Source organism: Heliangelus exortis, chromosome 1 (genome assembly GCF_036169615.1).
Source record: "Heliangelus exortis chromosome 1, bHelExo1.hap1, whole genome shotgun sequence".
In the NCBI taxonomy this organism is placed as follows: Eukaryota; Metazoa; Chordata; class Aves; order Apodiformes; family Trochilidae; genus Heliangelus; species Heliangelus exortis.
The window spans coordinates 39,922,585-39,938,805 of NC_092422.1; positions in this window are offsets into that span (position 1 = coordinate 39,922,585).

A 16,221-nucleotide genomic window follows, 5' to 3' on the forward strand; every position below is an offset into this window, starting at 1 on the left:
AGCTGAGGGATTGTTTCAGGGAGTCCCTGTATCTCTTCTATGGGACTCCGCTGTCGCAGCAGCTGGTGGCAAGTTCACCATAGAGCACAATCTAAGGGAGGTGGTGATCCTCCATCCTGGACATGTGCCCTGCCCAGTACAGCTGTGTCCTCAGTATCATGACCTCAGTACTGGTGACCCCTGTGCAAGGACAGTGACATTGGTCACACAGTCAGTCCAGTGGATGTTTAGGATTGTATGGAGGCAGCACTAATGGAAGCCTTCAAGGAGTCACAGGTGGTGATGGTAGATGACCCATGATTCAGACCCATATAAAAGAGTAGACAGTAGTAGACAGTACAGTGGCTCTGTAGACACTGATCTTTGAACTTCAGGTGTTCATTGCTCCAGACTCTTTCATGAAGTCTTCCAAATGCTCTGTATGCCTTTGCTAATCTGTTGTCTATCTCTTTGTTGATCTTGGCGTCTGAGGAAATAATGCATCCCAGAGAGCTGAACTGCTAGGCTGACTTAAACTCTGATTTGCCTATGGTGATGTAGGGATGATGGAAGGCTTCCTGTGGTGCAGGCTGGTAGAGAACTGTCTTCTTCAAGTTGACTTCCAGCCCCAAAAGATCTGCACCCTCTGCAAAGCAAGATGTTATGCACTGCAGAGCTGCTTCTGTGTGAGCAACGAGGAGTGTAAAAAGCAACTCTGGGACATGGTGATTTAGGGTCTTGAGGTGGGCCTTCAGTCACCTTAGGTTGCATAGGCTCCCATTGGTACAATACTGGATGTAAATGACATTTTCTTCATCAAGGTCTGCTATGGCCCTTTGGAGCATCATGCTGAAGAAGATGGTGAATAGAGTGGGTGCGAGAATGCAGCCTTGTTTCACACCATTGATTATTGGGAAGGATTCAGAGAGTGCATAGCCATATCTTACTTGGCCCTGCTGATCCTCATGTAGCAGGATGACACCCTTTGAGCCTGTGCTGGGGCTTTTTTGGGTGAGGCTCAGCGTGTGCAGAACTGTCCCCACCCTTTCCTCCTAAGGTTCATCTGCCAGGGCCCAGCAAGCTTGGACGGTGACAGTGAAGTCCTCAGGACGTGGGTTTAGATAGAATATCCTTCTCTTAGATGGATGGCATTACAGGGCTGAACGAGCTCCATGTACCCAGGTTTGGAGTTAGAGTTGTCCTTCTTCTAGGATGGTTGCCTGAAGGCTACTGAGCCCATCCTGCCCATGGACACACTTTGTCTGACCCTTCAGTTGTGACCTGTCTGGCATGGGAGACCCTACTGGAGGCATTGCCACCACCAGCATAGCTCCCAACCTCACAAGGGCAGGCAAGCTCCTCCCCCATGACAAGGGGGTGCCCGGAAAATGGATTAATGTAGATGTTACTTCAGTCAAATTTGCTAATTTAAATCATGTATTTGTTCATTTTTCAACTTCAATGTGTAAAAAATTGTTTATCATTTTCGTCTTTTCACTGAAATCACTGCAGCACAAAGAGGAGGCGACAGAAAAGATATCACATATTAGACTGATTAAGCTTCCATGTCAGTAACTTTAATCAATGAATCAATTAATATGAGAGAAGAAAAGAAGAACAAAAAATGTTTGGAAAAAATAAGTTGATATTTGTTGTTGGGGTTATCTTATTTTCTAGAAAAAGAACTAGAGTAAATTATATTACAAGTATATTGCAATTACCATGTAACAGTCAAATAATGAAGAAATCTTAGATTTTAAAAATGGTTTATTGTATAAAAATTACCATCATTATAGGCACCACATTTCTTTTTTATGTTTTGTTATGGGTTTCCTCCTTCCTTCTCTGTACCCTTGGACTTTTAAGTCTTAACTGTTTTTTGGAGGCAATCACAATTTTTCTTGGAAGTGCCCAACAGTTACTCATATTTACTTGCCAATCTTGAAGGGACAAATACACATATAGGGTGCATTTTGTTGTAAATGCTCAACTTTGCAAATAGCAAGTCTCAGATACCAATTTCAAAAAAGGAAAATTAAAGAGATAGTTCTAATTTCACTGTAGAGGGCCTAAGTCTCTCCTTTTCTTCTTTCAGTTTTTAAAAAATTAAGGTTAATTTGAAAAGCCAAAGTCTTTGGTGATCTCTCTTTCCCTTATGCTCCTCTAGAGAAGCAGAGAATGTAGTGTGCTGGCCAGGTAAGCGGAATTCAGCTGGTTTATTTCATTACTATAAAAGAAAATTATTTATACAATTATTTTTTTCTTCATTGCACAGATTTCTTCAATCTATACATATATCCAGTTATTTCCTTTCTTCCATCACTTTAAGATCCTTGTCCTCATATTTGTCCTCCTTAATTGCTTTTCTCTAACTTGGGTTTCTCCCCTTCTCATACTCCAAATACCTACAAAATCCCTCTTTTATATCATTGCTACTGATTACAGTCTATCTTTACTATTAGCAGTAAATAAACTACTTTAATCAGCCATCAAACCAGGCAAACATGTTACAGAATCTCAAATAATAGCCCTGAAAACAGTCCAACTCTTTTAACTACCTATGAGGGGTAAGATCAGATCATAATTTTTGTTCTCGTTTTTCAAAATTACCACCCTTCAACTATTTTTCCCACCAAGGTCAGGAAAAACATATGTCTCTCTTCACAGTCAGAAAGGTGAGAAGAACACAGCTCTGTGAAGAAACAAGGAAAACTATATGTTCTTTTCAGAAATCAGTTCATTAATTTATTTTAAAAATTGTAACACCTGGTGTTTAGAACATTTCCTACGGTTTTAGCAGAATTATGGTGATTTTTTCTAGGTAAACTAAAACAATTGCACTTCAGTCCACAGCAACTTAGTTGTGACCTTCCTAACATTACAGAGTGTGAGGTGGGAAAACTGTCAGAAACATGGCAACAGGAGTTACTTTCCATTTGAAATCCTTGAATTGTTGTTATAATTAGGTGTTACACTTCACTTACACTTTTTTTTTTCCTTTTCCTTCCTGATTGTTTTTTCCTTCCCTACCCATCTCAGAGCTCTTCCCTTTCCATCCTCTCTGCCGCATTTCATGGACAATTCTGCCAGTTTTGTTCCACTTAGCTGGTCTCTTCATCTTGGTCTGATCACTGCTTATATATAACAAGGTATTTCCAACAGAAATAAAATTGACAAGTGCAACAAGAAATCTGAGTTGTAACCATGCTACTCATGTAGTAGCACTCACACTGAAAACTGGGTTGTCCCAGGAAATCTGAGACCCTCAGAAGGTATTCCTTTAATTAAATAGAGTTAATTCAAATATGTCATGCCTTGCACTTTCTCTGAAGCTACTGGTGCATTATTTTCCATGAATAATGATCTAATTAAATAGATTTTGGCATAGGCTCACAAAATCTGCACTTATTTCACTCAGTCAGGAAAGACCTTTATAATTCTTTCATAACTGCAGAAGCAAAACTATTTCTCAATACCTCTTCAATGCATAACGAACATTAAACAGGAAATACCAGCTCAATGTGCTTTTATTATTTTTTAGATGTTGAAAAGGTGTAGACCAAGACAAGGATTTATTATTAGGATTTGGGTGCCTAATGGCCCTAGGCTTCTTTAAAACACTCAAGCCAGAAGGATGTTATCAGCATGTTTGCACAACAAGCTGATGGAATCGCTTCTTATATTTTAATCATAGTCTTCAGACTAATGGCTGGCATAAAAGTCTCTAGATTTTCCTGGACTGGTTTCCTAGTTCTCATTTTGGTGTCATTACTATTAATGATCTCTTAATTTTCCTTATTCTCGTTAGCTTGGATAATCTTCCTCTGATCTTGAGAGTTTTGATGTCTTGATTCATTCTTCACCCACAATGTTATAAAACTTTCAGGAAAAAGCTTGATTAACTAATTGTATGAAAGAAAAGGGAACCACAACCTCTCTTTCTGACCACAATGTTAAACAAAGTGGTTGCTACTGCATTCTGTGGCATGCACCTTTTTCAAGAGCTTATGTAAGTGAGCATGCATGCTAACTTTGTTCAGTGGATGCTGAAAAAAACTGGTCTCCTACATGACTGATATGGAAAAATGTCAAGTCTGAGACTGTTGAAAATAATAGGGAAACAAAAAATGTGAGGAAACAAGAAAGCCTAAACCTCACTGATCTGCACTAGCAGGAGGCTGTTTGAAGCATTGTGGTATAGAAAAAACTTCACTCTAACTTGACCCTTCGATGTTTATCCTTAGATACCTCCTCACTCCTTTGAACAAAGAGGCAGGAGTAGCCTTTAGGTTCAGTTGTGACTACCATGGTGGCTGGAACATGTCATTGAAAAAGTAGTGACACTGAATGATACAGGTTTGAAACACTCAGACTGAGAAACAATGATTTCCAGGTTCTGAGAGGAAATGAATGAGAATGAATGAGAATTTTTATTTTTTTTTTTTTAAAAAAAAGGAGGAGGAAAAGGAAAAAGGCAGAAAGAGGAGGGAAAAGAAATGGGGGAGACAGCGGAAAATTGAAAAAGGAAAATGAGGTAAAAAAAAAAAGGGAAAGAGGAGGAAAGAAGAAATAAAAGAGGAGGAATAAAGAAAGGATTTTTTTTTTAAAAAAAAAAAGAACGAGAAAAAAAATTAAAAAGGACAAAAAGGCAAGCAGGACATTGTCATGTCATGGCTGTAGTAATCAGAACCACAAGTGGATAGAGATGTGCTGAGAAATGGCAAGTGTTCCAAAGAGTGGTGACAGCCTGAACGTGCCTATGGCTTTCTATAAAAGGTCTTTTTTAAGGGTTTCCTAGAACCCACAGCATGCCCAAACAAAATATTTATAGACATCTAATGCTTTAAAAAGTTTAGAGATTTGGTTCTCTGATTCAGTCAGATGGGGCTATATACCTAGAGTTAAAGCACAGCAGTATAGCTATCAGGAATCGAACAGCATATCATCATAAAATCATAGAATAATTTGGGTTGGAAGGGACCTCCAAAGGTTATCCAGTCCAACTCCTCTGCAGTGAGCAGGGACACCCTCAACTAGATCAAGTTGCTCAGAGCCTCATCAAACCTCACCTTGAATATCTCCCAGCCTCAACTACTGCCCTCGGCAACCTGTTCCATTTTTCCACTGCTCTCATGGTAAGGAAAATTCTCCTGACATCGAATCTAAATCTACTCTTCTCTGGTTTAAAACCATTGCCCCTCAACACATCACTCCAACCCCTTGCAAACAGTCCCTCTCCAGCCTTCCTGTAGCCCCTGGAAGGTACTGGAAGGTACTCTAAGGCCTCCCCAGAGCCTTCTCTTCTCCAGTCTGAAAAACCCCAGCTCCCTCAGCCTCTCTTCATAGGAGAGGTGTTCTAGCCCCCTGACCATTTTCATAGCCCTTCTCTGGACCTGCTCCATCAGACCCATGTCTTTCCTATGCCCAAGTCTCTCCTTTACCATAATTTAAACTATTATTTTTCTTTCTGTCTTCAAGCTACCTAGTCTTTCAGAATCTGAAAATCTCCATAAGCTGAAAACAAAATCAGCTGCAAATACTCAGCAATCTATTAAACATGCTCAGGTATTTATATGTCCCAGTAAAGGTTAAGGAGCCCATTTTGAAACATTGTCCTCATTATGAAGCACTGGATGTAGAAAGATGACATAACTCTACAGGTATCTTTATTTTGGACACACAGGAAAAACATTAAAAAATCCCCCATACATACAAACACAAAATTAGGGGAGCAGTACAGGTGCTTCAATACAGGCTTCTTAGTGCCAAATATGTCTAAAATAGAGAGAGGGGACAGTGGTGGACACATGACTATTCCAGTGAAAAAGTATCATGTAAGTCACAAAGCACTTATACTGAGTCTCTTCCAGACCTGCAAAAGCAGAAGTTGATCCATAACCAGAGACTTGGAAGATATCTTCTATTACTTGCTTTTTGAGATGATAATCTGGAAAATCAAACTGAAAATCTTCCTAAACTTGCTATCGATACTTCACAATATTATACTTTAACTACAATGAAAATAAATGCTGAAAATAAATATGATTAATAATTTATGTCAATAAATTCCTTGTGGCAAAAGGAGTGCATGTGATTGTTTAGGCAGGATTCACCTTCTTCTTCTAGTGCCCTATGAGCACTCTCATCGTGGTGCTTTGGAAGCTACCTTTGAGAGCTTTTGGATCACCAAATGTGGCAGCATTTACAGCCCCTTGAGGAGATGTTTTTGTCCTCTCCCTTATACAGATACAAAAGAACAATTCTGAGAGAGCATCTTTGGGAAATCTTCATTTCAGACAATACTTCATGTAATGAAAGGAAGATTTTGGGTTTTGAATAAAAGAGCAAATAAATAAGAAAGAAACTGGATTAGCTAGGAAGAAAGATTACTGCTTGTAAGATTACTTCTCACATCAGTCAAACACCTCCAGCAGTCTGTATGCAAGAGTTTGGGTGTTTCTCCCAGAGGCACTTGTATCTTGGCACCCAGCTTCCCTCCAGCGCAGGTTTGGCTCAGCCTCCTCACCCTTAAAAAAAAAGGAAGTGATTTCTTCTCTGCCTGTCCACTGCACATTTTTTGAAAAGTGAGACCAAGGAAAAATAGAACAACTATAGTTGACATTAGAATAAAATACCAGAATACATTTGAAGAAAGGAAAAATGCCAGCTTTTCACAACAGACAGAGCTTTTCTGCCAGCTGGATAAGTGGCTCTTGGAATTACCTGACTTCTGACATTCATATGAATGAAGGAAAAAAGGAGTTCTTTACCTTCTTGTATGGCAGTGAGAACACTACTTTTTAATGCAGTACCTTTTGCTCTCACTAATGGTCTATTTCCACATGATTGTTTTATTGCACAAATGACAAAATAAAATTGCATTGTATTTAAAAGCAAGACAAGCCAGAAATTTTTATGTGGAAAGAATGACAGAATAGGTGACTCTTATGGGACAGTTTCAAAGGAACAGAATTCCCAGTAAAGAGTTTTCTTTTTCTTTTAAAGATATTAAATTAAATACAAACAAATTTAAAACAGGGAAAATATTTAAAAAATCGGTTGAAAGCATTCTGTTAAACAAATAAAAAATAGAATTCTTCTGTCCTATAATAGTTCTTCCAAGCTTGTGATTTTAAGAGGAGATCTTACTAAAATATATCTGAAAATATCTCGGGTTCTCCCACAGACTTCACAAAATATTTGAGGCCCCAAATGAGAGAGAAGGATGATGATAAGGAGAACACACTATGTAGTATAAAGGTGCCCTCGCTCCTTAGCTTATATTATCTTTCATTTCTTCTTCTAAATGTATATAATTACATTTTAAGATGTTCCTTAGAAGCTTAGTGTAATTGCTGTGATCCTGCTTAATAATGCCTTGAGAAACAAAACAACAGATCCAAATAAAATATCCCTCCTTAAAATATAAGTCAAAGGCTATCCACATGGAAGACTGAAAAATAATCAGATTTTGCATTCCATCCTTTCAACAATACAACTGCACTTTCAAATATGCTTTGTTGTTTTCTTTTAATTCATGAAAATTAATCTTATAGATGTAGATGCCAGATTTGCATTAATTAAAACTCCACTGTAGAAGCCAGGCTTAATTGCAATCAAATTTGCTTAATTATGCATGGCGAGAGATTCCCAAATGAGAAAGGTTTTAGTAAGGATTTTTGTTTTTTATACTGACAAAATAAATTGAAATTGTCATTTTTTGTGTTTTATGTAACACTTGTAAATAATTTGTGAAGCACCTTAAGTCTTCTATGTAAAGCAATGTTATTGCTTAAGTAATTATAACAATCTGCATTTTTCATTGTTAATTGTGGGTGTCAGCCTCATTAATTTTAATTTACAGCCTGTAATGAAATTAAGAAAATTTTGTGCTGATCTGCTGAAACTTGTCTTATAGAAAGTTACTTAATAAAACTGAAGTTCAAAAAGTAAGGAATTTATTTGTGCATTTTCAAGACAAGTAAAAAAATGTTCATTTTTCTTTCAAGTTTTACATCTAATTTCAAATCAATATCTAGAAAAGTAATTTGTGTCAGAAAGTTTGAGGAAGTTCAATCTGCAAATTTTTCACTTTGAAGAGTAATTACATAGAATGTAGACATAATATGCAGTTTTGTTGGAGATGATATGTCACTGCACTTCAAAAATTTCTTGTAGCTGTTTTATTGTTCATACACTTCTATTGTGTCTGTACTTTGCTTGATTACCCAGACAACTTAAATCACCATACTGAACACTTTAAAAGTCAACTGTTGATAACTTTGGAAATCACAAAATCGCACATCATGAACTGTGCCCGGAATGTGCATGCACGATTGTGCAAATGGAAGTAAGAAGCTGAATGGGTTTCCATAAAGACACAAGAAACCAGACCAGACCAAACCAAACCAAACCAAACCAAACCAAAAAGTGAGTTTTATGAGTTTAAAGTTTCTGTCAGATCCAGGAAAAGGTGTGCTATGCTGAAACTCTGATCCACAGTGTGTGTGGACATGACCCTGACTGCTGCTGTGGTCTTACTTTGGCAAGTCCCTTATAAAAAACCTGTTTTCTAAGCATGAGATGTCTTCCCCAAGTCAACAAGACTGAAAAATATGTTCAGGCCTGCACTACTTATTGCATTAAGAAGCATTCCTTTTTTTTAAAGACTAAAAATGTTACTTTTAGATTTGTTTATCATTAAACTTGATGTTGGCTGTTAACCTTAGATGAGTTCAATCTCCATCCCTTTGTATAGCAGAGAGTTTTAGCTTTAACCTAAGAAGACTAAAGGTTTAAACTGTCCAGGAGAAGGTAACAAACTTCACTGTTCACAGAGTGAACTCAGAATTGGTCAAATCTTGTTGCCATTTGTTTTCAGGGAAAGCTCCGTGTTCAAGATATATGAAAAAGAATTCCAGGCTTGTAGGCCCCTTTAGTTTCCTGTGATCAGAAATTACTTTAAAAAACAAGTTGCACTTTCCTATTTAAGAAATAAACACTATCAAGTTTAAAGTGTGAAAATAGAAATAACATTTTGTGACAAATATCACAGTTTAGCTAATTTATCAGATATTATAACACAGTTGTGTTTTTTTCTCTGAATAATCTAGCACATTTCTCATCTCAATTAAGTGTTTTTAAATATTGGCATTATTATACATTTTTCAAGTCTGTATTTTGCATAAGTGAAAATATGTTAGAAACATAATGAAGTGGTCACACAAACTACAATATACTTGGTATGAAATTCATTATAACTGAAAAAGTCTCCAGAAAACTAAAACAGAACAAAAATTACAGTGTAAGACTTTTCCAGTCAACTCTGTCAATTCTATAATTCTAAATTCTGTAAAACTGAAAGCTTTATTTCTGTATTATTTCAACTTTTCAAATTATACTTGAAATATAAACTCTAAAAATACTGCTTTTTTTTGTTTTAAGCATAAATACACTAAAAAAAGTGGTTTCATTGTTTACCATCCAGCACCTAAAAATTCTGTGGTCTCATTCACTTGCCTCCAAAATATGTTCACCTATTTTACCCAATAAAGAAGTATCTCACAGAGCTGATTCCTTTTTTTTTCCTTCATTGACCAAATGCTCTTTTCTGTACAGTTCTGAACCTTCCATAAAATGTAATGTTCTTAAAATTAGACATAATAACATAGCCAAAAACATCTACTCACATTTTCTTTGGTCCCTTTATTTAGATTTTCTTTCTGAGAGACTCAGTCTTCTGCTTTTCAAACCTCAGCCCTTCAAACTCTATCCTTCCCTTCCTCTGTTCTGCTGAGTTTGCATCGTTGCCCCAGCCATGCAAAAAGCCCAGAAAGATATGGCTTAATTAGGTAACTTTATTAATTTAATTTATCTGGGGACTATCCAGCAGCAATTTATACAATACAGGTCATAAATTTTTCATTAATTATTTTCACTTGTAGGAAGGCTGCCATTAGCTTTTATTCCCTCTTGTAACAGGTCCTTGGCCCTCAGTGGGTGATCCACCTTCTTCTTTAAGTGATGGCTCTGAAGGACATGTTCTTTTCTTATCACACTAGACTTTGAGAGTCCTGCTTTCATTACCCATCTCCTTTTGAAGAGGCCTTTGGTTGTCTAAAGCTGATTTGCCAAGGAAATAGATTCTCAACGGTAGTTCAAGTACTTGTAATAGATTTTACTTTTTTGGAGAGGCAGATGAGAGGACTAAGAGAGGCTGAGTTATATCCCCTCCACAGTTTAACAAGGTCAGGTAGTTGACCTGAACTCCAATGACCTGACAAAGATATTTGCAGATCTTTCTTCCACCTGGAAGATTGACTCCCAAAACCTGTTAAAGAAGGCAACCCTCAAAGGAGTTGGAGCTCTTTTTCCTAGGTAGTCTATTAAAACAAACAAGGATCCAATGATTGCATTGTAGATCTCATCTGAGAACCTCCTCTTTGCTCATCTTAATATTTTCAGAGCTCTTTATTTTTTTCATTTTTACTGGAAATTATCCATTGTATGATATGATAAACAGCATTATATGAAACCATAAAATTTAACTCAAAAATGATGAATGAACATCAATGGTAAGGGGCAAGCCGTGGGATGAGGTCAGGTTTTTTCTAGGGTGCAAAGACATTTCTCAAATATGTAATATAGTATAACAATATATACTGAGGGAAGACATGAGGGCACAGACCCTGGTTGCTGTGCACAATCAGAATAGTTTATTGTGTGGTTTGTTACACTTATATAATGTCCCGATATCTATTGATTGATCTACAATTTGCACCTCAAAGTGTTCTTTCTGATAACATAAAACCTTATCTACCTGTTCCCACCGGAGGCACCTGGTACCAGGACATAACATTGTGCAGGTGGCAAATTCCTCAGGTTATTTAAGGCTCTTTGTTCTTCTTCAGGGTCAGTGAGTGCCAGGGAATCCACAGCTCTCCTCTATCCCACACAGGCCTGCTCCTCTGCTGTTCTCCTACAATATACAAGTATAAAACAAATAATATTATGATTCATATAAGATTATATAAAGTATAGAAATTATAAACGTGTTTTTTTATATACTTTTTTTTTTTAATGAATGTGTGAAAGCTAGCAGGGGAGGGAAAGAAATAATAAATCCATGACTGGGAAGATGTGAGAAGAACCTCTGAGCTTGTGTTCTGCTCCTACTTTCCCTGTTTATAGCTTGCTACTCTAACTGAATAGGAAAATGGAAACCATAATCTTATAAAACATATGAGTCCCAGAATGTACTTCATAATCTAGCATATGCTTGATGGACCACAACTGTACAGGTAAGAGATAAAAACACTGAAGCATAGAACTCTTTTACTATATCAGAGAGAAAATATTTCAAAATTCCAAGGCCATGCTTACTTTACTACTGCAAATAGGGGTTTGTTTTGTGAGGTTTTTTTAGTTTTTCATATGAGCTTGTAATAAAACTATTTTCAATTTGCTTTTCAGTGTGAGTTAACGATGTGTTGCAGGTAATTCCTGGGATTTTCCAAAGATCACAGATGATATGTAAACCAGATTTTTAGTCCCTGAACTACGTGTTGGTGATTTCAATGGATGATAGTCTTTTCATGTGTGGTAAAACTAAGATTGGAGTTAATCTGATGTGTTATTAAAACGTGCATCATTAAAACCAGGAAATAGTAATCTAGGCTTCCAATACCCAGCACCAAATACAATCTACCTTTTTTAATGGGTAGCAACTGGTATTTGTGCACCTCAGTACTGATTTTTGACATTGCTTCTGAGGGGTGTTTACAAAACAATACTAAAAAGGAGGAAAACACCCTCAGGAAGTCAGTTCCAGTCTACATACAGCATGCAGGATACTTTTGCAGTGCTATTCAGGAGTTTTTTATGTTGTCTTCTGGTAATAAATGTGACTTCTGAGAATAGGAATAACAGTGAAGTACATAATAAATTGGAGCTTTAAAAGGCTAGAAACTATTGCATCTTCCAAGGATATCTGCAAATCTAAGTCTTCTGACCACAAATGTCACTTGCTACTCCCCAGTGAGCTGCCAAAATGTAGAGAGGATAAGCTGCTTCCTGTAGGAAGTGTGCAGTAAGAACACTAAAAAGAAAGCACATTTTGTAATTTTTAAGTGGTGGGTTATTTAGAATGGCACTGATTATAACTAAATTCTAAAGACAGGGTGAATACAGGGTGGGTGGGACCAGGGTGGACACCAGCAGCTGCTGGCCCAGTGGGCTTGGGTCCCCTCACAAGCACCATTTCAGTCTTCCACCTCTGCCACCCTCCCAGTGGCAGCACTTTTGAATTCCGAGCTCTATCCCCTCCTCTTTTCCTCCATTATGGCTTTAGACCCAATCACTCTTCACTCTTCTCCATCCCTCTGTTTCCTTGAGCAAGACCAGGACAGGTTCAGCCCCTCTTTTCTGACACAAGTCAAACTCCATTTTGATTGCCTGACTAAGACAGATCACACCAGCTCTGTATAGAGGGGCTGTGTTCAATATTTAACTGATCAGATAATATTTAATCTCTTCAAGTACACCCAGATGCTTACCTAATAATGTTAATGATCTGCAGAGTCACACATCAGAGACACATAACAAATTACAGAGGAGCAGTTTTGAAGCCCTGGGTATAAGGTTCTCCTTATACTTTGACAACTGTCAATATGGGGAAAAAACACATTATTTGCTAATAATGGTGACATTTTCATGTAGCCTGTATGAACCAGCATAGCAGAGTACTAGTTTGTCCTGGGCATGTAAATAAAGGCATCAACAACTTTCTTAACAGTTGAGCTAGCATTTGGATATATTTTACTGCTCTTTTTCTTTCTGTTTTCAAGCAGGAGGACATTAATTACTGTAAAAAATGAATGAATAACAGGAAAGGAAAAAAAATAAAAAAGGGAGAAATTAAATGAAAGAGAGAGAACAAAAATTAAAAACAAAGAATATATAGAGAAGAAGAAAAATAATCTTACTTGGAAAGGAAGGATTTTGGCATTCTTATTTAATTATGAGTGGTTACACAGGATAAAGAGATCTATTTCAAAACTGACTTAATGACAAGTTGATGTGTAATACTTTGCCTGAAGACCCAGACAACATCGTTAAGAGAGAGACAAGTAAATTGTAGGTAAGAAATAAAAATAAATGTTTCCACACCTCTGACATAACTGTAAAAGTTAAAAGGCTACTGATAAATTGGAGACAAATGACTATTGTTCAGGCGAAATAAGGAATCTTAATTCATTTCTTGATAACAATATTGCCAGCTCTCGCAATTTTATTATTAGCCTCATGATATTTGATGCTTCCCTTAAAGACCTAGATCCTTTACTCATACTAATTAGGAGGCTAGTAACTTACATAAAAAATATCATGTTTCCAGTCCTGATACCAACACAAAAAAAAAATCAGAACATTTCCTAAATGTGTGAAAATAGAAGTCAAACAAGGAGAACTCGAAACAGGTTATAAAAAAAACCCCATACCTATGAATTCTGGAAGTCTTACGCATGATTTCTGAATAATTGGCAACACTATATTAAGTATAATTAAGTTAGAGATTTATTAGGTAATAAAAACAGCAAAGCTGATAAGAAGCTTCTGCACTGATAACGCAGAACATGCTGAAAATCAGCTGAAAGAAGATAAAGTTCAAAAATATTTCTGTTTCCAATTGAAACTTTTTTGTTGCTTTCAACAAAGGATTCTGCATGGTTTTCCACCCAAAAATAAAAATGTGACTGATTTTAAAAACTAGCTTTCAGACTTGACTTGTTCCACTGGCAATAAACCCAACTTACTGTGATAATTTTCACCTCATAGGGATCCACAAATATTGGTGAATTCCTGTCCACCACTTTTTCAATTTTCTCAGACCTGTAGAATCATGGAATCATAGAACTCATTGGGCTGGAAGAGACCTTTAAATGCCATCTAGTCCAACCCCTTGCAGTGAGCAGGGACATCTTCAGTGAGATCAGGTTGCTCAGAGCCCTGTCAAGCCTGACCTTGAATGTTTCCAGGCATGGGGCCTACACTACCTCTCTCAGCAACCTCTTCCATCATTTTATTTACCTCACAGTAAAAAACATCTTCCTAATATCCAATCTAAATCTACACTGCTCTAGTTTAAGATCATTGCCCCTTGTCCTGTCACTACACGTCCTTGTAAAAAGTTCCTTCCTGACTTTTCCATAAGCCACCTTCAGGTACTGGAAGGATGCTATAAGGCCTCCTGAGAGTCTTCCCCTCTCCAGGCTGGACAACCCCAACCCTCTCAGCATGCCTATGTGGGACATGTCAGTGATTTGACATTTTTTAGGTGGCCTAAGACCATACTGCTAGTAAGTTGACTTGGAAAGACAGCTCTAGTAAACTTTTTTTTGTTAATTTCACAGTTTTTAAGAAAAATCTGAAATGTAGGAATCACACTTACCCAGTAGTCAGAACCCAATCATTTACCTTGATCTCAAACACTCTGATAAAGGACAGTCACTGAAATAATGTGCCATACCTTCTTGCAACGCAGTTCTTCTCAGAAGGGAGATGGGCAAGTAGATGTTTGTTCAAATGCTGTGCAAGTTATGAAGAAGTCTATCCATATGGCCTTGACAAAGGAATACAAGCACTGGAAGCAGACTGTATTAGTCCAGTGATAAACAAAGAATATTAACTCAATACTGCATGCAGCTCTACCATTTCCATAGGAATAATGACCAGGTACAGTTTTAAGCTGAAAAAAACCAAGGACACAGATTCCTACCTATCAAATGGAGATTTTTGTTGTTGCTACTCATCCTGCAATTTTTTGAGGAAAAATCATTTCTGTCTTCACGAAAATTTTCCATTTGTACTGACCACATAATACTACACCACAATTTGAGTGTTGAAATCTTAACTACCAAGGCTAAACTCCATGGTCTGGATTCACTGACCATATCCACTTTTGCTGTAGTGACTGTAGGTGTTCTCTAACACTTGACTTGTTGGATATGATGTGCACAATGTATTTCTTTAAATCTCCTTGTTTCCCAGTCTCTTTACACTTTTCTTCAACTACTTATTACCTGTAATGCCCTGCCTATAAGTCCATGGTTCTGTAGCATACCAAGAATATCTGCAGCTACCTTGGATGCCACCAAGTGCCATGTCATATTCCGAGGAGAGACAATTTCTTGTACTTCTACTGGTCACACATTATCCTTAATTCTCTGCCACTCTGTCCCAGACTATCTCCCTGATCCTTACATTCAAGAATAAAGAGAAAGAAAGGACTCTGCATTTTCCCTGTCCCCTCTCTGGAGAGGTAGAACATCTTATTAGTGTCATCACATCCCTACCTATCAGTTTGTCATTTGCTCTACCTTCTACTACACTGTTTGGATGTTGCTGCTCAGTCCTAATTTCTGCTCTGCAGCCAGTCTTCCCTGAGATAAACAAAGCATCATAAGCTCTTTTGGTTCTTTCTCCCTCCAATCAGTGTTTTCTTATCCAGGATCCCACAAGTGGAGAGACTTGGGTAGCAGAGGTAGAACAATTTTACAGTCTCACGGGAGGTGAAACCTTATCATACAATGGTAATTTTGGGAGGGTTCAAGGACTAAAACTGTGCCAGGTGAAGGTTTCCTGGGTTCTCCAACCTCATTTTTAAAAAGTAAGGTTTTCAGAATCATCCTTTTCACCTATTTCCATCCATTAGAAACAAAAAATGTATACAAGAAATAAATTTCCTGGGGCTTATTACTAAAGAAGTGAGAATAATAAGTGCAGGTATTGGCTAAATTATCTGAGAAGTTTTATATATTTCAGCACGACTGAAGAAGTAAGCTGATAAAGCTCCTCTTCCAAGTTATGAAAAAATACACTGGTCATTTTGGAACTGAATCTTCTTCACAGAAAGTTTTGGAGGCATCTTTGAAATTACCATTAGACTGCCTGGACAACTTAAGAGTGAATCACCATATATCCTTACCAAACACATCACTTCCTGACAATTGGGAAGTCATTAGCATGATTCTCATGGTTTTTAAAAAGGATTTGGCAGATACCTGGAGAATTACAGTTTGTTACAAAGATTTAAAATCAAATAGACAAGAAATGGTGCAACACTTGGGGAACCACAATACACATGGCAAGGGAAAAAAAGCTTTCTGTAACAGAAAAAATGTGCCTCTCTAATGTGTTGGAAGGTTCTGAAAATATTAATAAGACTGTCGATGAACATGACCCAGT